Consider the following 26,474-nt stretch of genomic DNA (forward strand, 5'->3'; position numbering starts at 1 on the left):
CTGTAGGAAGCCGTCTTTATTGTGCACAGTGGCAGCCGTTGTGCAAGTTTTATGCAACACACCTTTAGAGGTTCTGGAGTCTTTGAATGAATGATGCATCGACACTCTGCTGCGTTCAGAGTGGGAGCTTCCAGCCCACAGCAGCTCTTTAAAAAGTTTGAGTCAAATTCAGGGCACAAGACTATTCCTGGTGTATAAAAGATTGTGTGTGTGTGTGTGTGTGTGTTTGTGTGTGTGCATACAGGCATGATGCTCACACTTACGTAAGCTGTTTTCTGTCATCTGCATCCCTCTCTTCCCCACTCGCCTCCCCTCTGTTCTCTCCTTGTTTCCTCACCTCTCCTCCTTCCCTCTTGTTTACTCATCTTTGTGCTTCTTTTTTTTTCTGCTTCTCTCCTTTTCATTCATGTTTTTCCTCTACCCAAACCTTATTTTTCTCATTTCTTTTCCTCCCCTCTCCATCGTTAAAAAAGCCTGCGGGCAGGTTTAGCTGCTGCACTATAACGCTGAGTTAGTTTTCCTCTCAGGAACCAACTCATCCTGGAGGCCATTTTTCACAGCGTTGCGTCAGAAATCTGCAATCTGAGCCTCGCAACAACACCAATAATAGAACTCATACTATGTAGGATGGATAATTACCAAAACTTTCACAAACCAAACAGGATACAATTAGAGCTTTTGTTACCCGTATTTATAGAGGGGATGCTGAAAGAGAATAGCCCAGTATAACCAGTTTTTTGCTGCTGGGTGCTGGAAGCTGCCCATAATGGAGGGTAGTAAAGCATGTCTTAACTACAAGAGCAACACCTAAAAAATAACAATTTCAAAAACACAAATTATACACATGTATATGAAACATGTAATCCTGTAAGGGTTACTGCAGTCCTAAAAAGAACCGGTCCCACTCAGAGTTACAGCCTCTACTATTAGAAACATCCACTTTTTACTCAGACATACTGTATGAAATGTCATTTTAAACATTTCATTTTATTAATTCTTTCTTTCAGTCTGCAGTGGTAACTAACTCAGGGCTGCCTATAGAAAACTAATAAAAAATAGATGGGTGTGACAAAATTTTAAAGTTAAGATTCCTACTCCGACTCGACTCCACTCACTGTGTTTTGGGTTTCCATTGTGGATAATTCCTGGTACTAGTTTGGTCGGGGATCCAGTTTTCTTGAGATAGTCTATATGGTATCAAGAGTAGCATAACAGCCGATAAGCCATGTTATGTCGTCTTTGAAGTGTTGTTATTTTCTTTGGACACATGCAGGATGCTGTGAATAGGCGAGGGTGGAGAGAAAAAATATACTGAGAGAATCCTGATTTTTTCGGGGGATTTGATTTAATTTTTGCTTTAACATTGAAACTGTGACACTTCAAGTACTAACTGTGTGGTTTAGAGAAGTTGTGAGCAGTGAAGTTATCAACGTGGCAGTAAATGTACAGTTTAGGTTTCAGTTTGTCGGTGAATGAAGTCTGCAGCTTCTTAAGACCAATTACAGCTCCAGTGTGTGCTGGAAACTGACTGGAAACTAACTGTTGGAAAAGTGTCGCTATGACGATCAGCTCTGCCTTCGTTAAGGGAGTGCTGTCTGCAGTGGAAAACAAAGTAAAGGCAAGTGGAGTCTAGTTGAGCCGTACCATGTAGTGGATATACAACTGTATTCATGCATGTGAAACCATACCTCTGCTCACTGGGCTACAAAATAAGTACAAGTCATTGGTTTTCAAAATCATTTGTCTTGGACAAATCAGAGCTTTATATTATGCCGTGTGTCTCTGCCAAAAGTCAATGGCTTTTAAGAAATAATTTCCTGGAGGAGACTGATATGAAAACACTGTTCTCACGATGTGAAAGTCCTGATGGTGAGAGGAAACAGTATCTGCGCCACTGACACTTTCACTGCCATTAAAATTGCAGGCACTCTCATAAATCCATCATACAGGCCTTTGAACACAGAGTTTTTGTTATTTTTGCCATAAAAAGTTGAGCGTATGGTGCCTCTAACCATGCAGCCCACAACATCACGTTTGAGTCCAGCTCGGGAGATTTGTTTCATGTCATCCCTCCTGCCTTCCCCCTCATTTTCTGTCTCTATTGTTCCCTTCAAATAAAGGCCAAAATGCCAGAGAAAATATTCAGAATACTACAGTAAAATGTTGTATATTACAGATAAAAATGACCTGTTAGATCCATTATATTTACGCACCAACTCACTTTGAAACACCGTCCATCTTTTGCATTCTTTTAATCCAGTTTTGTGTGTTTTCACTGCTGCTCAGCCTCAACTGAATCACAATTGGCGTTTTTGGTGTGAGCTTGCAGCATTTTTAGCAATGTGTCACACTGACATCATGACATTAAATCACTCTTGAAGTGATGATGCAGCACCAGCATCCACGTGAGAAATTCTCCCTGCTCTTTGTACATTGTTTTTCCTTAAAGTCACAAAAACGACTGCTCTAATGTGCTTTTTTCTTGCCAGATTTCAGTATTTGTGGCAATTGCTACATCAAAAATTCAAAACTAGTGACAAGTTCATAAGTGATCTTCCCAATTCTTCTGTATGAAAATGTTCAGTACTGAGTGGATATGAAAAGATGACAAAAAAGAAAAAAAAAGGAAACTGAATCGAGGTTTTATAAGAAGGCAGCAGCCGTCACTGTCACTCGTACAGCTCAGGAGGCAACTGCCAGCTTCTCTCTGTTGCCAGTGATGTTTACAGAAGAATACAACTCCAGAAGGACCAAACGACGGTTGGTTCGCTGCAAAATTGGCCGTCAGAGTAGAAAAACCTTCCCAGACGCTGCCAGAACGTATACCAACATTTGGCTGCCGGCGATTTCTGAGCCTGTTTGTCGCAGCGTCTCCTCCAGTCCTGGCTCTTTATTTATAAGCAGCAAAAGGTGTGTGTGTGCATGTGTGTGTGTGTATGTGCACTGCAGTTTATTCTTGACACAATGGGGGCGGGTGGTTGAATGACTACTGTCCCCAACACCCGTTACTCACACACACACACACACACACACACACACACACACACACACACACACACACACACACACAGTGCTGACTGTCCACCCACTCACAGAGCTAATCTCTGTCCCCTCACATCCGCAGAGCAGCAGGTAGGTAGGAGGTGTGTGGTCTGAGTGAGTGTGTGTGTGTGTGTGTGTGTGTGTGTGTGTGTGTGCGGCAGGATGACTAACATCTTATAGAATTAAAAAGCTTGAACTCTCAGCAGCACAGATGGCTCAGTGAGCAAACTAGACGAATAAGAAACACAAGATTTGTGCCTGAATTTCTTCCGAAATGTTTCAGCCCAAAAATAAAATATTCAAGGAGAAACATCAGATTGGTGCCTGTGTGTGCTGAGTGTGTGCAGTGTGTGTGTGTGTGTGTGTGTAACTGTAACTTGTTACTGTACACCTGCATTTGAATTATGTTCCTGTTCCATTTCCTGCTGCTTATTTGCATGTCTCTTCCTTTCTCTCTCTTACAATTTCCTTTTTTTGTCGACTTCAATTTGCTTTATTGGCACGACATGCAAAATACTCTGATGTGGCCAAAGCATATAGACAAGAAAAATAGTCGGTTACAGTTTCTGCCTCGCGGTTGCATGTCTCCGCCCACTAGTCAAGTTACAGTTTACATCCACGTCTGTCTAGACTCATATAATGTCTGTAATGTATGATTCCAGTGAATAATTTCCAGTGAGAAACATGCTGTCTTCACTAAGAGACTATTTTTAGGACAGAGGACTGATAGAGAGCTGAACATTATGACCTCACAGTGAAGTTGACCTTTGATGCTTTGGATGTAAAATGTCATCACATTATCATTTTATCTCATCAGTGTGAAGTTTTCTCATAATTAACACACGGAGTCATTTCCAAAAATGTGTTTTGTGGGGTCACAGTGACCTTTGACCAAGAAATTCTTATCAGTTCATTTTTGAGTCCAAGTGCACATTCGTGCCAAATTTGAAGACATTATCTGAAGGCGTTCTTGAGATATTGCGTTCACAAGAAACCCAAAATGCTTTTGGCTATGGTATTGCTGGCACGTAGGCATGAAAAGAACCGAAAAAGACAGAAAATGTGGCTAAAACCATGTGGACACCTGAACACAACACCTCTTGTCTTTTGGTTTCAGGTTTTCTGCAGGATTTTGGAACCTGTCTGCAGGAATTTGCTCACATTCAGACACAGGGGCATTAGTGAGGTCCACAAACCACCATGTTCTGAATAGACAAAGTCCAACAATGACAAAACATTTTCACTTTGGAACACAAAACAGAAAACTCCAGCATAATAGGCATTATGAGAAATGTGGGATGTTGCTACTTTAATATTTTAACCTACATTAAAAACCAGAGCAGAGAGAAACAGTAGCACACTCTGTTCTGTCCAGGTTCCAAAATGAAGATAAATATATTTATCCAGTGCCTTTTTATTGGGCATCAACTTTGCATTTAAGCATGTTTTGTCAAAGAAACAATAGACTTTAAGTGTAAAGAGACACGTCACAGCTGAGACACAAAGCTGCAGACTGCATGAGGCTGAAACTGAACTTCAGTCTGGAAAGCTTGTGTAGTTTGTTTAAGGTAACTTGTGTAATGGCTGTTGAGCACTGTAGGATTCTGAGACATTCACACATGCAGCTGATATACAGAGAGATAGCCCTTTTTTGTATAATTTCCCATGATGCATTGCTGAGAGTTTAAGTTTGCTATCTCATATTCTGAATGCAAATGTTACTTTTGTTAGTGTTTGTGATGTGTTTGTTTGGAACATGGTGATTTATGGGAGCTTATGTTGGTAGTTGTCATTTTTGTGCTGGTTTATTGTTACACCATGAGTGAGGTGTCTAGTACATTTCTTCTTTCCAGCTGTATCATTTTACAGTAATTTGGAATGCTAATCCCTTATATTTCATGCAAATGAATAGCAGAGAAAAGCACTGTTCAGTTCTAGTTTCATTGTCCATGTGGGGAGGCTGAGAACCGATGAATGTCTCATGTCATTATATATATATATATTTATAAATTGGATCAGATTGATCCCATCTCCAACTGAAATGTCTTTACTGTAAGTGTTGTAATATAAGGGAATTTATGGGGATACTGCTAATCTTTCTCCATTGTAGAACACCTAGTTGTACCTCTGTGGTCATTTTGGTGAAAGTAACGCAAACGTAGTGTAACACATGACTCTACACACATAGTAACACTGTGAAGTAACGTATCACTTTCAAATAAAAGTGATTAATAATATATGATATATTACATTTTGAAAGTAACTTACCCAACAGTGCTGATGTTGGGTGTCTGGGTTACAAGGCCAGAGACGAGTCATCCCCACCAAACTTGGAAAACCATGTCTTTATGAACCTGGTTTTGTGCATGGAGGGAACTGTCATGGAGAGAACAGGAAAGTGACAAACACAAACTGTTACCACACTATTGTCTAAAGTGTGTGCTGCAGAATTCACATTTCCTTTAGAAACCAACAGAGAGAAGTATGCAGACTGTCCACATACTTTTTAAACTGGACCATGAAGGCATCAGTTTCATCTGTGTCCATTAGCATCAGACTTATCCAATCTACACTTAAGTCTCCAATCAGCCTGTGAGTGCATCATGCATGCCTGAGTGTGTCTACAGTACTGTATAAGGGAGTGTATGTTTGTGTGTGTGTGTGTGTGTGTGTGTGTGTGTGTGTGTGTGTGTTTCTGACAAGACCCTACACGCCACCGGTACATGACACCCGAGTGCAGCTAAATATCCAGCACGGGGGGTCCTGACACCTCCTCTCTGTGGAAACCAGATGGATGTTTACTGTCAATAGAGTGATGTCTCAGGCAGGAGCGGACTGGTTTTAATGCTGCAGCTTTTAATGCAGAACGCATCGATTTTTCTTTTTTTTTTTTGACAAATAAATGAGATGGAGCACGGACAGAACAGAGGGTAGACTGAATGAGATGGAGAGTGTGATGGAGGGAGAGGAAGAGCAGAGGGGAGAGAACAATAAGGCTCACAGCGGATGAAACAAAGAGAGGGAGTGAGGATCATGTGCAGAGGTCAGGTGCATTTCAGCTTCCAGGAAACAGAAAACAAAACATTTCATTCAGATCACATCGATACGTGTTTTACTTGACGAGAGCTCAAACTGATTAAAGATTCATTCTTCCTGCTGCTGCAGACAGTCAGCAGAGCCACAGACGGGTCTCCATTAACTCCTGCACTCACTCTGGTTAAGTATTGAGATGATGTAGTTCATATTTTGTGAATATTGAAAAGTTACACTGAGGAAACCCGAAGAGTGAACGGTTGTTCTTTATGTCTGTTCTCCCTCATAAACAAAGGTATTTCCACCAGAGGAACTTTTCCCCAGGGGCTAAGAACCTTCGGAGGAACTCAGTGTGTTTCCACTGCAGGGACCGGGGTCTAAATTCAGTTTCAGGGAGGTAGTGCTTTCCAAAAGTAGTGGCACTTAAGATTGCAGCATTTTATTTCAGTCGCCATTTTTAAAACCTGCCTTGCTTTTTATGGCGTCATTGTTGTATAGAAGTGCACAAACAACAGCTGTCACTTTTTCATAGCCAGCGGACTAATTTGCCCAGTCTCAGTGAATCTTTAGTCTGCGGCAGAAAAAACAGAGAAGATTGTAAAACAAGACAAGACAAGGGTACAGGAACGTCTCAGTTACTTGAAAAGCAGAAAAGCAGCTGCAGTGTGATGTTATTATATCACCACAAATCCTCTTTTAACCCTGACTGTGATCTTTCTTTCGTTTGTTGCCTAAACATAACCAGACCTTAACATAGGAGGTTAACAGAGGTTTAATATTAGACAACAGCTCTTTGGGGAGGTCACATGATCACTTCGAGATCCACTGACAAACAAGCTATTTTGTTCTGTAGGTATGAGAACTTGTTGTGTACACAGTAAGGCTGCAAAGTGAGGGAGGAACATTTTAAATACACTGTGTGCAGACCTGTGTCTTTAAGTGACACCAACTAAATATGTTTCTGACCAACCAATCCGGTAGAATAGATTAAAAATAAAATAAAGAGTAGATAAAAGACATAAAAAAAATAAAAGATTAGAAGTCGCGTGATGGTATAATGTACACCCAAAGTTATGGCATTTGCATTACATTTACATTAATGTTGTGACAGAGCGTGACCATCACATCAAGCAGACCTGTCGCCGTCCTGTTCGCAGTCACAGCCCTGATGTGTAGGTACATTTTGCAGGAAGTGTATGTTCGTTTTAATCCGTGGTGGAAGAAGTATTCAGATGTCATTCAAGTAAAAGCCCCACATTCAAAACTTACTTTAGTAAAGTGTGTAAGAATCAACAGCAAACTGTAGTAAGAAATATCTAAGTATACAAAGTAAAAGTAGTCACTGTGCAGTAAAATGCCCCTTGTCAGTGTTTTACTATGATATATTTCACAGCTTTGTTGAATACTCCATACTGTAGTGTGGTTGTCCTGTCAGACATCGCCTCTTGACGATGGGCTGAATGATTTCTTTTGGCAAATTTTTGGGGTGATGTTTGTCAATTTATTTTGCTAATGTAATGGTCTTCAGAGTGAGGAAAACAGCCTGCAGACTCTTTGCACTCTTTTCACACGATGAATTAAAGTTTTAATTCCACCAAACCAGAGCTGGTGCTTGTTAGAATAGTGGACAGACTAATAAAGACTTTTGTTTTGGTGAATTTTACACGTTTTCCTGAATGTAGCGTGTTTTACGAGGAGTTAACAAACCAGTGAAGCTCGTCTTAGTTTGGTAGAAGACAGAAACTTGCATTCAGAAGGTGTGCGATTGTATTTCTCTGTTTGAAAAGGAAAATAGGTGTGAGAACATTTAATTTCTAGACACTTTGTGAGTTTATTTTGCTTACTAAACATAACATAGTGAATTGGCCACTTGCACACCTCTTATATATCACCAGTTGCAGGCTGATGGGCTGATGATGGCTGGTTGGAAAATTTTATCGGCCAACCCTTTTGTCCTGTGACAACGATGTATATGCATAGTGTGATGGTGCATTTTCCAGCTGATCCGAGAGGGTCTTTCAAGAGTTTATTTAGCTTACGATGGTGGACAAGTTTCTCAATAAATCAATCAATATCAACACACTTTGAAATAGCTGATTTCACCGGAGAGGACGAGTACGAAAAATTATAACCTGCAAAGTAACAAAAACTGTCAGACAAATGAAGTGAAGTAAAAAGTAAAATATTTGTCTCTGAGACATAGTAGAGAAGAAGTGGCATAAAAAATATTACCTGCAATTTGTAATCTACTTAGTTACTTTCCAACACTGGTTTTTGTGTGGCTACTGTAAGGTGGTATATAAATATAAATCAAGCCTCTTGAAATCTGACCTTTACTACAAAATAATTTCCAATGTCAGGATACACACAAACGTTTACACATGGGTGAACTTAGAGAACACACACACACACACACACATTTGCTCGCTGTGACACTGTTCCCATTTACTCCTGCAGGCTTTACTACTGTTTTGTCTCTCTCTCTGTCTGTGAGGACACACACACACACACAGGGTGAGGAAACCATAGGAACAGATGAAGGCGCTGTCAGGAGCACCTGCTCCTCCTCCTCCTCCTCCTCCCCTCATCCTCTCTGCCTTTGTCTCTCTCTCCTCCCTCACCTTCCTTTTTTTTTTTTTACCTCTCATCTCCTCCCCTCTTTTCCCCTATTTTTACTTCCTCTTCCTCCCTTTTTTAGTTTTCCTCCCTCTCACTTCACCTTGCATCCTCTCTCATCCTCTACTGTTTTTTCATCTTACTAACCCTTTTCTGCTCACCAACACAAACATGCAAACACCTTACTTTATACTGAAAAGGTGCGTTTGATTCGTCCTTCAGCACCTCCATAGCCACCTTCACAATCACCGAACCTCTTGGAAGATTTACCAAACATAAAATGGAAAAACATGTTGCACATGCATTCATGGAAAAATGGGAAAATAAATGAAAAAAACTGTAAAAAATGAGAAGAGATGTTGAGCAAACTGCAAAAAAATCTATAAAGATTTGCAAAAAATTAACAAAATAAGTAAACTTCCAGAAGCTTGGCAGTATTTTAAATCCAACTATGCAGAGCTGCCTTGGAGGATATTGATTTATCTTTTTCTGGGGACGTATTTACACTCGTGTGTTTCTTTTTCCAGCTTGTATTTTGTATTTTGGAGTTTTTTCTCTCGAGGTTGAGTTCCCCTGACCTCAGATGTCCAGCGAGGGGAGCAATCACACGACTCGGCCTCTGCACCACCAAACACAAAGAGCCAACATTCAGGAAAAAGTGTGTGTGTGTGTGTGTGAGAGAGAGAGAGAGAGAGAGAGAGAGAGAGAGAGAGACAGAGAGAAAGAGATGTAGAGGGGATGTTGTATTAGGCCTTTGTTTTTCTCTTCACAATCTCTCTTTGTTTTAATGTCTTGATGTCTTTTTGACCTCCGCCACCTCTCTCTTGCTCTCTTTCGCCATGTCTCTCTGTCTCTCACCCAACTCTGGTTGTCCATAGTGGTTTCCATCTTTCTTTTTGTCCTTTCTGTCCTCTTTTCTTCTTCACTTTCTCCTTTTTACTCCCTCTCCTTTCACTTCTCTCTCTATTCCTCCTTTATCCTACATTTTCTCACAATCTGACCAAGCAAACATCATATCGTTTCAGTTTTTCTCCATGAAGTCGCTCTAACCTGCTCTGCAAAGTTCTCAGTTTCACTCAGGTATTCATTAATTTGCTTCTGTCAGTCAATAAACTTGCATTGCCTTCATCAGTTGAAAATCATTTTTCTTTTCCTGTTTTGGTGCCTGGTGAACTATCAGTGTGTTTGCTACCAAAATGTGGACTGACAGGAGACATTTAATACCCGCTGCAGTGTTCATATGCAACTATATGACCAATACTCAAGTGACAGTTTGACCACGTTCAAAATGACTAAATCAAATCAAGGAAAATGTGTCAACCACATGACTCGTGTTTACAATTTGTAAAACTGTTTCAGTTTTGCTTTTGCGACCAATATACCATCCTCACACCGGTTTGATTCAGGAACTGGACCTTCAGGTGTGAACCCGTCTTCAGTCGTCAGCAGAGGGGGGAAAACTCGGTGTCACTGTCGCTATCTGGACAATTTTTTTGTACTCCATGCGCCCAATTTTGCTTTTTTGCTGTATGTTAGGACGTCTCACTCCTTCATATTACTCTTCTAGTCGTCCTCATTTTCTGTATCCATCTTTACCACTTTCCTACTTTTCGATTTTCTTCCTCCCTCCACTCTCCCTCTTATCCACCCTTCTTTCTCCTGTTTCTATTCCTTCTTCTCCTCTTTCTTATATTTTCTATCCTCTTTTTTTCCTCTTTCTTCCCCTCCTTTCGGTGGTAGTAATCATTCCTCACCTTTTTCCCCATTTAAAGTTACACTTTCTGTCGTCTGTAGTTTTAATTAATCACACGACTCGTTAACGAACTCTCCCCCTCGACTGTTAATTAATCAGGTTTCTGCCTTAATGAACAGTCTAAACTCGTTAAACCTGTTTCGCTCTTAATTAGCCCGTTAGCTCCGGGGCCTAGCGCTCCGACAAGACTATTAGGCACTACTACGCCTTAATGGCAGCCTCCGTGAGTGTGTGCGTGAGCGTGTGTGTTAAGATTACCTCACTCCCTAATGGGGCTGCTCAAATATTTATAGGGCAGGAAGCTGAATGGGAAGAATGATAGCGCTCAGGGAGACAGCAGACACTGAGGGAGTACATGAGAAGACTGATGCTGCCTTCAAGTGCTCCTCGTAAGCTCCAGCTTCCGACCTCGGAAGTTGTAAAGGTATGGAAAGCCCAAAGGGTCACAACACGCCTCGGCCCTCCTTCACCGTGAAGATGTGGATGTCACCCACCGGCTGGACATAAACGAGCACCGACAAATGTCTCCAAATTAACCTTGAGTGCTGTTAAGACCAATGTCACTTCACCGTTGGCTCACAGACAGACATTTTCATAACATTAGCATTTCATCTGCCCCCCAAACATAAATACAAACTTTGGATGAATCTGATTTGCAAGCATTCATGGCACAACTTCTGCCATATCACGAAGCTGCGTGATGTTATCATGTCTGTCCAGCTGAGAGGGTCCATGTGATTTAAATGTAATCATCTGTCCACACGTATGCACCGACTGCACGAAAAAAAAACTCATTCATCTATTGAAAACACACAACGAAATATGAAAATATGAAAAGAACTGCTGGTGTCTTTACATGTTTACAATTTGCAGCATAAGCCCTTAATCTAATCATATACATAACAGTGTGTCAAAATAGAAACAAATTATAGACTCGAGCCGATGTCAGCTCATACAGATAGTTGAGTTTTATTGACCACTGTTCATGTTGTTTTAATGGGCAGGTGGTTAGTTTGTCCAAATAAAGAAATGAAAATTGTTTCTTGTGTGGTAGTGGTTGCAGTAGAACAACAACAATTAGTCAGTTGAAATTAATTGTCTGCTATTTTGATCATTTCAGGCACTTTTCAAGAGAAAATATTGTTGCGGGTTCCAGCTTCTTAAATGTGAGGATTTGCAGCTTTTCTTTATCAGTTATGGCAGTAAATGAAGAGTATTTCAGTTGTGGAAAGTTGGTTGGACAGAAGAAGCAGTTTTTAAATAGTTACTGAGAAATTTTAACATTTTATTGACTAAACAACTATTCAATTAATTGTGAAAATAATTGACAATTAGTTGATAATTAAAATAACATTAACATTAGTAGTAGTGTGTAAATGTTTTTCTTACATTGCTAAGATCCAGAGGTGTAAACTTGAGACTTGGGCTCAAGTCAGACTCAAGTCATGCAATTGAGGACTGGAAACTTGACTACACTGTGAGACTTGAGACGTGTCTCCCTAAAGACTTGACTTCAGCGCCGTAAAAAGACCGTTATTAAGACAGCTTTGAAAGGAAAATGTTCAAATGTGATGTCATGTTCTGCAGGGAGCCTTAAAAACTTGCATCTTGATTTGCAGTTTGTAAATGTTGGTCTTGACACAGACTTTAAAACAGCTCTGCTGAGTGAAACGTAAGGACTGAGTCCTGTAGGATGAGCAACACAAATGGTCCAGTGATGAACAAATCCTGAGCTTAGTTAATCTAACCTCTTCCTGCATTTAGAAATAAAAACAATGAGCACGCCCAAAATGTCCAATATAATCACACCCTTCTTAGAAACCAGTGTGGTTAGTTATATCTTTGTCTTCCAAGTAAACAGTGACCACAGTGGTTTGGACCAATCAGCATCCTTTGAGGAACTACTGGCACCTGCAGGTGTGGTTTAGGTGTGATGAAACTGAGAAGCGACTGTTGGTTGGCGGCTCCTAAAGAGGTTAGTGTACCATCATTTTTGTCATTTTAATTGAAAGAAGAACAAAGAACAAAACAAAGAAAGTTCCTCAGACTGCAGCTTGTTGTTGTGTTTCTTTGTCAGTGCTCTGCGTCACATGGTTCTAGTTGATTGAAATCAGCCCATAATAGATGGCTGTGATAGACAGATGGCTTGTCCAATCACTTGCCAGGTAGTTGTTAAAAGTACCTGCCCATTGAAAATCCTTTTTACTACCTGCCCTGAGAAAACGCAGCACAATGTTTATTTAAACAGAAAAGCTTGTGTGCTGAACACCTAGTTGTGTACGCAAGATGGAAAGGAAAGTGTCGTTCAATACGGAAACTAAAGCAAACCAGTGCACAGCATCTTCAGACTGAACACACCCCTGGTCTTGTGGGGGGCGGGACTTAGCCTCCACCTATCAGGCCACATCTGAATTTACAACAGGACTGGAAAAGACATGCATTTGATGCCTTATTTGAGTAAGTTATGAGTATTTTGCTTTAAATAGGGCACATTTTGAACCGCTCTCATCTCTGGTCCTCACATTTTAAATGATTTGCCGGTGCAGGTGCTCTTTAAACAACCCAGCCACCACAAAATAATTTTTCTATATGGTCCTTGAAGTCAGAGTTGAACCAGCAGCCTCGGGATCAACGCTGACCTTTTCAAACACTTTCCAAGGACGACTTCTTACGTGGTTCAAACCATCAGTTTAATTCATTTGACCAGTGAGGCTGCTTTCCTGAAGGGAGAAAACCAACAGATCTTAGGGATTACTTTAGGACAGGGAGTAACATCATAAAAACACAGCAATCATAACAAATAGATATGATGGTCTAGGTTGTGAGAAACTCAAATTTTCCTTAATGCAATCCAGAGATGTAGAGCTGGAGCTGCTGAAAGTTCTCACTTCCCCTCTGAAGACATAATTTTTTGACACTTTAACTGCTAAAGTATAAAAGCATTAAACAGTGGAAGAATCTACTGGGGACCTTCTGGATGATTTATGTTCTCATCAGGCAACAGTGAAGTTGGGAACACAAACCTCAATAATTTGATGCAGCAATTCATTTCAGATCAGAGTCCTGAATTCTTTCTTCAGGCGAGTGAAAACCCTCTGCCAACAGAGTGAGGTAATTCCACTTGTTTCCAATTCTGTTCACTTGTTTCAAGAATTCTCTGGCAACAAGTGTGAGGATCTTAAAAAAAAAAAAGGAAGGAAGATACAGGCAGATTGCTACACGGGAATCAAGCAAAATGAACTGGCACACGATCCGAAGAATCTCATGTGGCACGGCACGGAAACAAATAATGATCTCACCTCCCCATTCACGGATTTATCGCAGGACAAATGGGATTTTAAGACTTATAATTAGATTAAATGATACGTTGATGGTTATGTTTAGCGACGCGGGATGCAGAATGACAGACGACACATGAGAGAGGCGGAGGATGACGACATGCGTGTGGCATCCAGCTCGGGGAAAGTTGGGGCGATGACATCACGGTGTCAAACACACACCGACGCGCACTTGAGACGAGCATGAGGTCGAGGTGTTGTGTTACACCGATGAAAGTGAAGGAGGGATGGAAGGATGGAGGGAGGAGATTACTTTGGCTGCTAAAGAAAGAAAGAAACAATAAAAGAGTGAACGAAAGAGTCGAGGGAACGAGGTCAGCATGAACTCAGTGTTGAGGGACTGGGTGGAACCAGATGGGAAACACATGCTGTGAAACACACACACACACATACACATACACACACACACACACACACACGTTCCAGCAAGCGTGGGTGGAGTCTGATGATGACCTCTTGACACCAGATGGAGGGATGACACTCCTCCTCTCTCCTAACGCGTTCTGTCATCCTGAAACTAATCCATCTGATGTAACCTCACAGCTAGTTCACTTTACTTTGTCACTTTCAGTCACCTCCTCGGTGGCATTCTGGGTATTTGAGTCCCCAAACAGCTTGTAGACAGCCCCCGCAATCAGGAGTCAAGTGTGCTGTAACACCACAGGAATGCTGCCTTCAAGTCACATGGGAAAAGAGGTAGATAGGAGCGCTGAGCTGAAGATGGTAAATATTACAGAAAACACTGCGAGTAAATACTCATAGTAAACACCAGAATACTGCCAAACTTGTCTTCACATGTACATTTGATGGAAAATACTGCCAAATCTACTAATAAAAATAACAGTAAATACTGCAAAACCCCTGCCACAGGTTATAAATACTACAAGAAAATACTCCCAAACCACATGCTGACAATACCAAAGAAAAAATATCACCACATTCGGCCATGAATAGTTTGAAAAATATTGCCAAACTCAGTTTTGGATTGTATATACTACTGCAAAATACTGCTAAAGACCGTTTAAGATTAGAAATATCTACAGAAAATATGACCAATTTTAGCCCCAGACTATAAATCCTACCAAAAACACTGCCATATCAGTCTTTGATACTGTATAAATACTAGAGAAGTACTGCCACATTTAGCCCAAAATTATAAATACTGCAGAAAATACTCACAAACACAGTTTCAGATTGTAAGTGCTACAGAAATTACTGCAAAATGTAGCCTCAGATTATAAATACTTGACGGAAAATACTCCCGATGTCGTGTTTTACAGCTAACAGATGCTAAATTATGTGTCATCATCTAATTTTTGCAGATGTTTTTAGTAACCGCCTCATTATAGTCGATATTGGTTAACGCCTATGACCTTTGGAGCTTTAATGAGGAGCCAGAAAAAGATTTATTGATCACCCGACAAAATCAGCTTTAACAGAGAAGAATTTACTTGCTCAGATGAGGTAAACCCTGATGTGTTTCTGTGCTACATCAGGTAACACACCTGTGTGGGAGGGCTGTGGAAAACCTCCATATTGTCTCATCCTTACGTTGTACACAGTGTTAACACTTACATCCAGTCAAGCGGTTACGTAAACTCAGACGTGTGGTTGAAATAACATCTTGTGTGAGATGTATCATCGGTGTTTGTGTGTGTTCACGCAGCAGGCACGTGAAGGTGTGTGCGTGTGTGTGTGCGTGTGTGTGATGACACGGCATGATGCCTAAGCTCCCCCGCTTTCAGAGAAGCTGAAGCGTGAACGGCTGATTGTCTCCATGGCGATGGGGAGCCTGCTCTCGACACCTGTAGTCGTCATACCCCGGCGACAACGTTAAAGTGTGTGTGTGTATGTGTGGGACCATTAAGCAACATACAGAGACACATTCACACACACACACACACACACACACACACACACACACACACACACACACACACACACACACACACACAGTTTGTGTACACGAGGAAGTACATTTCATTGATGAGTGTTTTCCTGCCCTCAATATGACTGAAGTCTGTTTTTTAATTGTGAACTAAACAAAAAAAGGTCGAGCTGTTTTCACCCGACAGCCGTGTTCACTGTGTGTAAAAGTAAATCTCAGCTTTCAAAATGACACCAAAAAAAAAAAAGTTGACTCAGTTAAAACTTTGAGAGAGACTTTCTGTACTGACATGATATTGAATTAATCAATTATGGGGGAAAAGACAAACCCAAAACAGTTGTGGATTATAAATACTAAAGAAACTGCTGCCAGTTATCCCCGGGGTATAAAAACAACAACAAAAAAAATACCGCCAAATTCAGTTTGGGGCTGGCTTTAGACTGTAAATACTACTGCAGGATACTGCCAAAGACTGTTTAAGATTATAAATGTCTATTTATCTATCAGAAAAAATGCTTCCACATTTAGCCCCAGATCATCTTAGATTACTGTACTGCAGAAAACTCTTTTAGGTTGTAAATACTGCACACAGAAAAAAATACCACAGAAACGGGTTATGAATAGCTACTACGACAGAAAGCTTAATTTTATATGTAAATATTTATGCAAATATTGCTTGCAAAATACTGCCAAGTTCAGTTTTGAATTATAAATACTTGAACAGATTCATATAATATTATAAAAACTGCAGCAAAAAATAATAATTGCTCTGATCATACGTTGGGCTGCTGTGGACAGCTGTTACCGAGTGTTTCCTTGGTTACATTGTCTGGCAACCGGTTCTGCCTGTTAAAAGGGAGTTTTTTTTTCTCGCCACTTATAATATTATCACTTATAATATTATAAAGAGTACGGCCAAGACCTGCTGTATATGAAAAGTGTCCTGAGACTTCTGCTATGATTTGGTGCTTTGGATCTTTATTGATTAAAGTCAAACTTGAACCAAACTATGTGTGAATTAAGTTTAAGTTTCTGTGCTTTACAAACACTTTAGAATATTAAAAAAAAAGCTTTTCTTATTATATTTCTTAAAAATGACAAGACAAGGAAGAAACGTTATACTCGGATCGTATCCTGGTTTTCAGAAATCTTGAGTAGCCTGATAGAAACTGGGACACTGTGGCGTGTAAACATGTTTTTAAGGAAGGATAACTATTTAAAACTTCTAAAGTTCCTCAAAGCGTAATTCTGAAGTAAGCACTGGTACATTACTTCTGCATCACTGAGGATGTGAACTCTAACCAACTTCAAGTCGAGCTCAAATTTTCTGCTCAACCTGGGGCTACATTTTGGCGTAAGCTGCAAAGCTGTAGCACACACGGATGATTTCTTATGAATTTTCAGAGTTTTAAAATTCAGACGATTGCTGCAGCGCCACCATCTGGAGTATCAGCCGATGAAACCAGTGGTGGAAGTTTGGCATAGGACTGGACCGATGTGGACAGTCTGGTTTATTTTCATGCATGGGAAGGCAGATTTCCTTGGCAGAAGAAGAAGATTGACAAAAACAAGAGGGAGCTGGGAGCCTTCCTGCCCAACCCCATAAAAATGTCATAAATGATCTACATGATGAAATGAGAGCGCAGCCATGCTTGCAATTATTTTTTAATGCCTTGAGATCACAAGTTAATTATTTCGTTATCTTGTTTTTTCATAATAACGGGTTACTTGATCTTGTTATCCTGAGAAAACAAAAGGCCGATTTCTAGAGAAAATGAGATAATTGTGGAGAACATGAGAGTGAGTGTCTTCTTGATTTGATCATAAATAAGTTCGGTCTTCAGGATGACTGACATGACACTTACATTCAGTCAAAGCATTAATGTGTACTTTTGTTTTCTACAGTTACGTCTTTGGAGCAGGCGATCTCTACAGTGCAGTATTCTACAGTCTGTTATTTCAGCAGACCATAGTCATGAAGAACAGACAGTTTCTATGGATGCAGTTCTGATTATAGACTCTGGAGGAGAAATGAAATAATTTTTAATTCCATAAAATCATTTTTAAATTAACTGTGCTTCATGTCGAGGTCCAGCATCACCCTGTCGTGGTTTATTTCACAATAATGACCTGCTAACTGTACATTATCCCTCACATAGTGGCCAGAAATGAGAGACTGACACTCTCAATCTCTGATAAACATTAATAACTTTTTGTTTTCTTGTGATAATGGGTAGATTAACTTATTATTTATTGTATAAATTATTGTAAGTACGGCTGTTCTCAGCCTTCATAAAAATATGACTTTGGTAACGTGTAAATCATGTCACTCACAATATAAAGATTAGACAGAGAAGCCAAATTTAACAGGTGGTAACTAAAGTTTAGCCAGAAATCATCCTATTAAGTAATTAAGTATAAACGTGACATAATTCAGGATGTGGTTATTTAAAGCACTTTCAGTGATGGCAACAACCTACTCTGCAAGGTGCTGGTCTGACCATTAGGACCAACATTAGATCCGATGTCTCAGAAAAAACACACCTGAAAACACTGAAAGGAATTAAGTTAAATGCTGCTGAATATAAAACAATAAAATAAAATTTAAAGGTAAAGCACCCAGTGGTTTTTGGATAACTCTTACTTAAAGTTTCTTTGCAAAGAACCTGTTGACATTTTGAGCAACGGGGATTGTTCTGAAGCAAATAAGTCAACATGTGAATGAAGCATGTTATGAATGCATATTTGATTATCTTGAATGATACTGCAACTGCAATATGATTACAACATTAAGAGGAATGATCATTTTTACGTCATTATTTTCATGTGCAATGAAAAACATTAAAATGACAGTGTGAGTTTTGTGGGGATTTGTACCAAATGATGATAGCTTCTTCAGTATGGAGAACTGGACATGTAGGCCAGGATGACAAGCTTTAATTTAAAGGTAAAGCCACTAGGATTGATCAGAGCTGCCCACAAATGCATCAGGACATCAAATACCAAGGTTTTGGGTTGGTGGAACAAGTAGAAAAAATAAGATTAAAGCAAAAAAAACAGTTAATGCAGGCAGAGAGCAGAGTCTCTGCAGATACAGCCGCCACCACACACTTCTAGTGGCTCATAAGTGATTGAAAGAGATTATTTTTAAGGAAAATGTTGCAGCTTACCTTTAAAATGGTATCTGGACAGTAACTTGACACTGAGAATTGAAAATTGCAGTGTAGCAATTTTGATAAACTTCTTAAAAACACATTTTAAACACACAATGGCAACTGAGAGACATCAACAATAACCACAAATTATCAAACAAAATCTCCCGTGTGATTCTGACTCACATGTTACATCACATCATGTTATCACAAAAAAGAGTCGTGTCATTGCCTTAAAAAGTCTCAGAATCATGTGGAACGGTACACGTGGTGAACGCATGGCAATAATTTGGGATTTTTCCACATGTGCCACTGATGTGGTTCCTCTGTAAACACACTGAAAGAACCGACCGACAACCTCTAATCATACTGGTCAGGGATACATCCAGCTGCTTCCTGTGACAGGTGTCATCGAGCCTGTTCGTACGTCATCGCATCTATTTAGTTTGTTTCCTGACTTTAACCCTGAGGAACCCCTTTTTAACCTTCCACAAGCCTCTCACATGTGGCACAAGTTTCACCAAACAATTACGGGGTTTTCTTTTTTTTTTTTTCCATTGTAGAAGCTGCCTTTTAATTCCAAACAAATGTGCGTCCCAAAAAACAGTCAAGAAACCAGCCTTTCCAGTTGAGCAGGCTGCAAATACCTCGGCAGGTGTGGCCAGCTGTGACCGTACAGTGCGAGTACATCTTGTTCATTATATAAGAATTAAATAGTTTTCTTTTGTCTTCATGAAGTTTTTAACTCAAACAGCTGACTCGTACTTTGTTTCAAGTGAGTCAGTGGTGGATTCTGGGAAAGGGTTGGGTAAGGATGACCAGGACTGATGGGAAATACATCAACACACACATACACACACACACACACCCAACACACATACACGAGCTCCAGATTGTTATGTATTTTATTGCTTTGGCAACACAGTAGTGACAGTCGTGCCAGTGATGGATGTTTGAATTCAACTGAGCAGAGAGGGAAAGCAGAGGAGAGACACAGAGATGAAACAAAGAGACAAAGACAAACAGAAACATAAGAAAAAATAATAAAAACTAAAGGTACTTAATTATTAAAGGCCTCCACTCTCTCTCTCCTCTCAGATTTCAAAATAAAACCACAAAAACTGGGCAACAGAGGACAAAAATAAAGTTCTCAGCTGGACACACTTAGAAGTAAAAGTGCTAGATTAGAACCATATAGGGTTCTTTGGCTTGTCCCCAAAGGAAAACCCTTTTTGGTTCCTGGTTTTAACTTTTATACAGGCCTTTTCCACCAACATGGAACTGGTGCCTTTTTGGGGCCTAATTTTGAACCGTTCTGAGCATTTCCACCAAAAATAAACTGGTGTGGAACCTGAAGTTCCCAGCTTGGTTCCCAGCTGGAACCGAAAAATAAGAGGTTTTCCTTGAGAACCAAAGTGGGCGTGTCATATTCTACAGGTCATTGTGCAGCACCCGCTGTTGATGACATCACTCTGAGCATTTCCACCAAACATAAACTGGTTTGGAACCTGAAAGGTTGGTTCCCAGCTGTGACCAAAAATAGGTTTTCCTTGGGAATCAAAGTGGGCGTGTCATATTTCACAGGTTGCATTATGCAGTGCGCCCCCTGTTGATGAAGAACCTTGATTACAAGGGTTTTGCTCAAAACTGGTGGAAACAGAACCGGTTCAAGAACCAGAGCTAATTTGGAAAGCTCCCATAAAGACTCCACTTGGAAAGCTTTCACCCTTTTAAAGGGTTCTACCTTGAACCCAACTTAAGCCGCGTTTCCACCCAAAGTATACCCAGAACTTTTAGTCCCAGGAGAACTTCTTTCCAGCAAACTAAAAGGTTCCTTCAGTCCAGTAAAGTCTGTGTTTCTACCGCACAAAGATTAGGTGAATTAGTCCACTCGTACACTGATGAAATCAAATAAAAAATAAAATATTCTTTTGGAAGGCCCTTCTTCCCACACAGAGACTTTTTGGGGGGTGTTTTCTGTGATGGAAACAACCTAACCTAAACCTGAGTCAAAAATAAAACAAAGTCTCGACCATATAAAAATGTCCTCACTCTCAAGCTTACGAACCGAAATTAGTCATCTCAAAGACAGAAATACATGAGCGCACACTCACATTTTCAGAGTAAATACCTTCTGCATTTACAGATTTGTCCATTACCTCATGGAAAAAGTGAAACGTACACTCAAAAACTTAATTTTCTGCTGTTGTGCAAACCCCAAGCTAAAGTGATATTAGTGGTATAAAACTATTATTATTCCATGTTGATGTGAAAGCCACGCAGACCTCCAGAGTTCATGCTCTCAGTGTGGGTAATCATGACCCTGTAACATGATTACAGGTCAGCTGCATGTTCATGTATTCAGTCTTTTTCTCCGTCCTTTAACCAGAGTGCAACAGTAGCAGATAAATCACGATGCTCCACAATAACTGAGGATTGTATTTCTGATTACATAAACTTATGCAGGCTGAATTTTCTTGAGAAGTAATGGATAATTCTTTCAAGCAATTAATCATTAAAACAGCCTGAAAACTGGACGATGAAACAACAGCAATATATAACAACAACAGACACTTTACCAATAGCAATAAGAAAACTGTTCAATAGAGTGTTCAATACATGATGAATACACGCTGACTTGCAGCCACATGTGACACAACAACAGAAACAGCGTGGAGCGAGAAAATGAGTGCAGGCAGTGAGGAACAGGTCAGTTCATCAGTATTTCATGTCATGTTAATCAAAGTGAGATCATTCATTTATCCTTATTTATGTTTTTTTTTATTTGTGCAAATGTATTAATTCATGCATGTTTTTATAGTTATGTTAACATTAAAATTATTTGACCACCTGTAGGGTTGCAAATTTTATGCATTTTCCTGAACAAGTAGTTGCAAAACACTAACATGTTTTTTTTTTTTCTCATTTTAAGTTTCCTATTCAACAAATACTCCCACCAGACAAACCAACATCAAATGAGGCGCTACTACTGCCATTTCTAGATTATTGATTTATTACTCGGTTAAAGTCGCAACAGATGAGGATTTCCATCCCTGGCTCGATAAATAAAGCGGGTAAATTCAAAATAAAGTGGTTTACATTAAGTCTTTTTCTCTCCTGGCCTCTTGTAAAAATAGATCAGTAAAAATTAGCAATAGTTCTGAATACTGACTGAAATTAAACATTTTATCATCCTACTGAGAACAGAAAGCTCAGGTTTATCTTTAGGGTTAAAGTTCCTCATCTCAAACAGATGTGTTTTTATAGAGTCCTGACCTGAAACGTTTGACGGTTCCTCCTGAAGAACTTGTAAAACTCCACAACACCAAAACACAATTTGAGTTTCAAAGGACTGATGTGAAACTGCGGGATTCTATGTAAGAAACCTCCCTCATCTTTTCTACAGAATAAGGAAGTCAGACAGTTACATCATCTGTGATTGGCCAACATCTGGGGAGCTTTTCTGTAAATCAGATGTTTTACTATAACACGGTACAAAATTTCACTTTAATCGTATACTTCTGATAAAGGTTAATCGAGTTACAAGGCCGCTGCGCAGCACTGACCCTCTCACCTATAATTCATTTCTTGCTCCTGCACAGTCAGCGAATCGTTGAAGGTTACAGCTGATTCAGTGAGGTGGTACAGTCAGATACAGACAAATTAAAACATCCCACAGTGCCTCTTTCAAGATAAAGCCAAGGAAAGTTTTAAAACTTATGCATCAAAATAAAATAAAAAAAAAAACTGACTGAGACACCAGGAAATTAAACGCGTCCTTTAAGATAAACAATAAGCTTGGCAACTTTTTATTTATTTCAGTTGACAGTTTCAATATTATGCCTCATAAGGTTACTTTACTTAAATCTGCAGTAACGGATGTTTTTCAGAAATGAGCACAGTGGGTTTTTAGAGCTCTTTCTTTAAAAACAACTGCTGAAAATTGCGCAACGCTCCATAAAGCAAAAGAAAACTGCAGATTCTGTAGGTTCATCACTACAGCATGGTTTTCACTTAATTTGACACACTGTCATTATAAAATATCAATTATAGCCACTTTAAGAAGAAGTACTAATACCACAGCATTAAAATACTTAGTTACAAGTCACAGTTCTGCATTTCAAATACTTGCATTAAATACAGAAACACTGTCAACATGTTCTCATGATGTTTTCCTACAGTTTTCAGGCTGCGCCATGCTGTCGTCTACTCCATCGATATATTTGCTCCCCCTTAAACTAAACTAAAATATAAAATGCATAACGACTGTGGGACTGACACCACAGACACCGGAGTGAACTCATATTGCAAGAGCTTGAAAATGTACTTGAAAGTGAAACCTGGATCTGCCTCCTTAAACTACCTCAATCTTGCTTTTAAATGCAGCACACAGACATCTGCCACATCTGGATTACACGAGTCTTACAAATGAAAGGCAAATGAAAGGAAAAGTCACCATGAGAGGCCTTAGTAAGCTGTTTCATCACAAGCCTGCACGGTAGCTTCAACGCTCCTTATCACAGGTTCTCTACTGGAGGGTTGAGCAACATTTTGTAAAAGATATTTGCTCGTTTTAGGGGTGCAACACCACAAAATTCAGCTTTGATTGAAGATGCCAAATAATACCAGGGCCAGGATCGCCAATGTGAGTACCGATATCAGTGCAGTTTATTATTAAAAGAAGCTAATGCACTCTCATGTAAGAGACCACATTATGTCATAACTAAATACTAAACATGAGGCATTTAATATTTGATGATGGCTGTGGAGAGCGCTGTCATCGAGTTCTGGTGACTAAAAACCATTGCCTACTGTATGACTCACATATTTTTCATAATCAAATCATTCAGTGACACCTTTTGTCCTGTTTGGAAGCTTCTGCATTTGTGACGTTTCTCTACTCGTGTGTCAGAGTAGAATTACATTTATTACAAAACAGGATTTCTGTATTTCACAATCTTATTGTGCTCTTTTTTGGAACCTGGCACTGGCACGCATCTCCTGTATCCATGATGAAATTACGATGCTCTGTCTTTTCATTTAAGCTGCTCCCATTTACATCCAGGATACGTGTGTAGTTGTCGTTTTAGTCACAGCTGAGAGGAGAGTAGTTTTATTCAGTTGTTGTCATTGCTAACAAGTTTGCTCAGACCTTAATTGACAGCAGACGCTCGCTTGCTCTCCATCCACAACAATCTGCTGTTTTTTTTTATGAGTTAATATTTTCAGTGCTTGCAGCTAGTTTAAAGTTACTATCCCAGCTGTTTGCCACCTGTTTGCTTCGCGTGCATTTCCTCGTTCGGCCCTCATGCGAACATGTATTTCCATTTACGTTGTTGCTGTGCATGGGGCTGCAAAAACAAACTGGATTTATGCTCGCGATGATATCAGCGCGGCCGAATGCCTCTCTTACCACCTCGGGAGGTTGTCAGGGGCGACTGGATCCTCGCTCACTGTCAATAAACCGAGCGTGGGTGCATTTACCCCTGAATTACTCTGCTGTTTGGCTCTATCCAAATACTGTGGCGACCCGTAATTTGAGCCAGTTCAAACAGTCGGACCACAAATTTGCAACAAAACTGCACCAAACAAACTCTCGCACCACATTTTTCTGGTGAACCATTGAACTATTGTTTCATTTGATCTTATGTTTCTGTATATTTAGTTTATTGTGAGCGAGTATTGTGTTGATGAAAGCCACATTTCCCACCGGGAAGAGTAAAAATCCTCGAAGCCTCGACCCCAAGCACCCCTCTGCCTGTGTTAGAGCTCGAGCATTACCCAACCGGAGCAAGACAGCTGCATCAATATCAGATTGGAGACAGAACGAGAGGAGGAAGAGGAGGTGAGGGGGGAGTGAGAGCGTAAAGATGGCCATGAGAGAGAGCGAAGGGGAGAGAAAGAAGAGGTCAGCGAGGTTCTATTTTTATCTTTCCTGAGTCGTGTCTCGGCTTGAATGGAGGCAAAGAAGAATTGTGTTGAAAGGCGCGTGCACACAAATTATTTCATAACCTTGGCACACAGCAGGCTGCTGAAAGCCAGTCATTTCTCTCTCTGTGTGTGTGTGTGTGTGTGATCATGAAGCACTAAGCCATCATCACAGCCTCGCTCTGACTTCCCCGGAGAGCTCGAAAACACATCTTCTCATTGCAACATTTTCTATCGTACAGATTTGTTTTTGCATGATATCTTTTTTTTGGCTCGTACCACTTTTATTACCTTTGTAGATCCTGAGAAATATTTATATTACTGTGTGTGTGTGTGTGTGTGTGTGTGTGTGTGTGTGTGTGTGTGTGTGTGAGCATGTTAGGGCAGGTAACATTTTCTTTTACAGCTTTCTAATGTACTTTTTTTTGGTCTGCCAACCACAATGTCTGCGTCAAACCAAAATCATCCCAGCTACTCCGACTGATGGTAATTTAGCTCCCAGGAATGTGTGTGTGTGTGTGTGTGTGTGTGTGTTTGTGTGTGTGTGTTTTTTACAGCTGACTTCTAGTTCCATTTCTGGTTGTGGTCACATTGAAATTCGGTCCTCTCCTGCTGTTGTAGCTATTTGGATTAAAGGAATTCTCCCTTTTTTTCTTTTTTACCAGATCATGCTGCTGTTTTCCTCGAGAAACAGCACAGAAACCAGTCAAACCAGTTCAGGAACCAGCAGGTAATATTCCATGATAAGAAAAAGTACCCTGTTTATAAGTGAAACAAGTATAACCACCTCTGCAACAGTGTAGAAATGGGGATAGCTATTTTTTTTTACAATGTAATCTGTAATGTCAAACAGTCAAGGCACCAAATCAGATCAGAAACCAGCTGCTAAAATTCCATAACAAGGAAAAATACCCAAAATACCAGGGAGACCAGTATAACCAGCTCTACAACTGTACATAAACTGGGATAACTACTTTTTCCAAAATAATCTGTGTTGCTAAACAGTCAAAAAACTGTCAGATCAGTTCAGAAAACAGTTTTTAATACTGGACAGCAAAGAACAATATCAGAACTACCAGAGAACCCAGTATAACCAGGACTACTGTACAATATAACCTGTAACAACACCAAGCCAGTTCAGAAACCATCTGGTGATATTCCATGATGCAGAAAAATACCCACAACACCAGAGAAACCAATCTAGAACAGTCAAAAACCAGTCAAATCAGTTCAGGAACCAGTTGTTACTCAATACTGTGCAGCAAAGAACAAAGTCAGACATACCAGAGAGCCCAGTATAACCATGTTTACTGTACATCAGTACAGAAACTGTGAAAGCTACCTCTACAGTGTAGATCAGAAACCAGCTGGTAACAAGCTCTACAACAGTATATAAACCGGGACAGGTAATATTAAAATATAATATGTAATGTTGAACAGTCAATAAACAAGTCAAATCAGATCAGAAACCAGTTATTAACACTCCACAGTTAAGAACTAGGCAGTAATACTCCACATAATTGGGGAAAAAAACTAAAGAAACAGTGTAACAATGTCTAAAAGCAGTACAGAAACTGGGATATTCACCTCCCCAATATCATTTAATAAAAGAAAACAGTAAATAAGTTGAGAAACCAGCTGCTGACACAGCACAGTGTCAGAAATACCAGAGAATCAAGTGTAACCAGGTCAACTGTACAACAGAATAGAAACTGTGTCAACTA

At 40.0% G+C, this 26,474-nt stretch overlaps 1 protein-coding gene across 5 annotated transcripts in view; it reads right to left on the bottom strand.

Moving 5' to 3' along the window:
- The window catches only part of hivep2a (HIVEP zinc finger 2a), a 156,323-nt gene that overhangs the window by 54,957 nt on the left and 74,892 nt on the right, over positions 1-26,474 (bottom strand). For 3 of the 5 annotated variants that reach the window (XM_084737188.1, XM_084737189.1, XM_084737192.1), the window contains one exon: positions 5,311-5,418. The exons of the other annotated variants lie outside the window; for them this stretch is intronic. The gene's annotated coding sequence lies outside the window, so the exon portion shown is untranslated. The remainder of the gene's footprint in view (positions 1-5,310; positions 5,419-26,474) is intronic. 5 annotated transcript variants of the gene reach the window in all.

The sequence above is a fragment of the Lutjanus erythropterus genome, chromosome 15 (genome assembly GCF_056507025.1).
Source record: "Lutjanus erythropterus isolate fLutEry1 chromosome 15, fLutEry1.hap2, whole genome shotgun sequence".
In the NCBI taxonomy this organism is placed as follows: Eukaryota; Metazoa; Chordata; class Actinopteri; order Lutjaniformes; family Lutjanidae; genus Lutjanus; species Lutjanus erythropterus.